The sequence below is a fragment of the Octodon degus genome, unplaced genomic scaffold (assembly GCF_000260255.1).
Source record: "Octodon degus isolate 3935 unplaced genomic scaffold, OctDeg1.0 scaffold00162, whole genome shotgun sequence".
Classification (NCBI taxonomy): domain Eukaryota; kingdom Metazoa; phylum Chordata; class Mammalia; order Rodentia; family Octodontidae; genus Octodon; species Octodon degus.
In genome coordinates this window covers 334029-336688 of record NW_004524738.1, presented here as the reverse complement: position 1 = coordinate 336688, position 2660 = coordinate 334029, and positions in this window count along the sequence as shown.

The window sequence follows — 2660 nt, the reverse complement described above, 5'->3', positions numbered from 1 at the left end:
TGCTTGCAGGCCCTTTAATCTACTGAGCTATTTGGCTGGCCCTATTTATATAGTTGCAGCTTAGATTCATAGTGATCCTCCTGTCTCAGCCTCCCCAGTGTTGGGATTATAGGCATGCGCCACCATGTTTGTTTTTGGTGCCTGGCTTTACACGGGATCTCAAGGCATGCAGTGCTGGAGACTGAACCAAGGTCCTTGTATTTCCATGCATGTGCTTAGACTGTTGAGCTATCTCCATAGCTCCTAAAAGAAGAATATTTTAAAATAAACTCTAAGCTTGTAGAATGGCATTAAAGGCATAAGTGTAAACTGTCATTTTTAGAGAGACCCATAAGTAGGTATCTTTGCAGATGGATAAAAAAGATAGGTATTTTCGTTAGTACATAAGAAATTACCCTTCACAGAATAGATATTATATATTACAATGAGGTCCATGGTTGTTGTAGACAAATATGATGACTTTTAGTACAATAATGACATCTAGCTCATAACTGGCACAGTATCTTCATTCTATGACATTACAGACTGCATAAAAACAAGTGGTTATCTTGTATAAAACATGTATAAAAGGGGCCAGGGAAATAGTAGCATCTTAAACAACTGCCTTGCAAACAAGCAGTCCTGAGTTCTGTCCCTGGTACCAAAAAAACCAAAACAAAACAGACAAAAAAGTCATGTATAATGCACAATTATGTTGTAGTTAATCTCCAGGCCATCCTTTTTAAAACAAATTTATTTATTTATTTATTTATTTATTTACTTACTTATGTGATACAGGTCTTAGTACACAGCTTGGACTCATAGTGATCATCCTGTTTTCAGCCTCCTCAACACTGGGATTACAGGCATATGCCACCACACCTTACTCAGTGGCCGGCTCAGTGTACATGGGGCAGGGTCACTGTGGCATGTGGTACTGAGTATAGAACCCTGGTCCCTGCACTTCCAAAGCAGCTGCTTAGTCTGCTGAGCTACCTTGCCAGCCATTAGATGACTCTCTGGGGATTGAACCACTGTCCTTGCACAGTTGCCTAAGTTTGCCTACGCAGGAGCTTTAGACTGGTGAGCTATCTTGCTGGCTCTATCCTCTAATATATTAAATGCTCTCTTTCACAGAGGTCAAATATAATCACTGGAGTATGCAAATAATCTGTGTTAAATCACATGGTATGCATGTGAGACTGAGCTGCCACCCGCATGTTTTTACTTTCCATATTTTCATTGCATGTGGACACTTCAACCTCACAAATGTACCCATGGCTTATAAAGTGGGAAGAAAGACAGTATCAGAAAATAGCATAAAATACACAGCTCCTGTGTCCCTGTTGCTTGATAATTCTGTGATCTCAGTCTGCATCTCAATTTCTTTTTTGGGTCCTCAACAAAACAAATATTTTCAGGACTTCCTATTAATTTCTTTTAGGTATTGAGCCAAGGCGCATATCCTACATCTCCTCTGTCCTTTTCCATTACTATAACTGTGTCTTTTTCTCATTTTGTATCCTGAGTCCAAATTTAGAGTAAAAAGGAACAAATAGATAGCAAAGTAACTCCTCTCCTGTCCACCACCTTTTGTGGGAGCGGAGGCCAAATTTCACATGTGCAGATTCACAAGATCAAGCATTTTTGACCGAAGAAGAACTCAGGTACTAGCGCTCCTTAACATAAAGTACCTCATGTCACTTGTTAAAATGGGCACCAAATAATAACTGTGTGAAAAAATTTGGGAGATCAGAGGACAGACATCTCTAGGGCAGGAAAAGGTGTTCTTTCCCCTTCTATAAGTGTCTCATTGGTGCTTTAACGAAACTCGCATCTCAAGGTCTTCAAGTAGTGCAAATTGTTGACCTCAGAGTTCTAGATGTCGAAGTTTACACTGAGCTAAAATTCAGAAGTCAGGAAGGCTATGTTCCTTCTGAAGGATCTGAAAACTCTGATTTCCTGTGTTCCAGAATAGTAACACACTCCACATTCCATAGAGACTCATCCCTTGGTCACTCTGCTGTCCTTTGCCATTTTCATGCCCCTTCTGGTTATGACTTTGCCATTCACTATTATGTGGATTCTTGAATTCTCACTGGGCCGAGCAGGCTAATTGGTCCCACTCCCAAAATTCCTAGAGCAGCAACACTGACTAATACCTCCATCTTGGTGAATACTGTATATTTTTCATTTAGAGGAATGAAATTAGACACCCATGTCTCATCTGGCCCCCAAATCCACTCAACATTGAAGACTTAAATATAAGGCCTGTGGCCATGGAGACAGCTCAGCAACCTAAGCCCCATGCCTAGGGAAGTGCAAGGTTCCTGGTTGTAGTCACAGTTGAGCATGTCGTGCTGTCCCTGTCTGGGCCATGTAGAGACAGCCATCAACACTGGGCGTGGTGGTGCACGTCTGTAATCCCAGCTGTGGGGAGGCTGAAACATGAAGATCACTATGAATCCAAGCTGCATACTAAGACCCTGTACCAAATAAATAAATGAATAAAAGAGAAAAAAGAAAAACATTTCAAATATTGGATCCTGGAGATAGCTCCCTAGTTTAAGCCCCTGCCTGGCAAGGACATAAATAAAGGCAATTAAATAATAATAATAATAATAAAATATTGGATCCTGGAGATAGCTCCCTAGTTTAAGCCCCTGCCTGGCAAGGACATA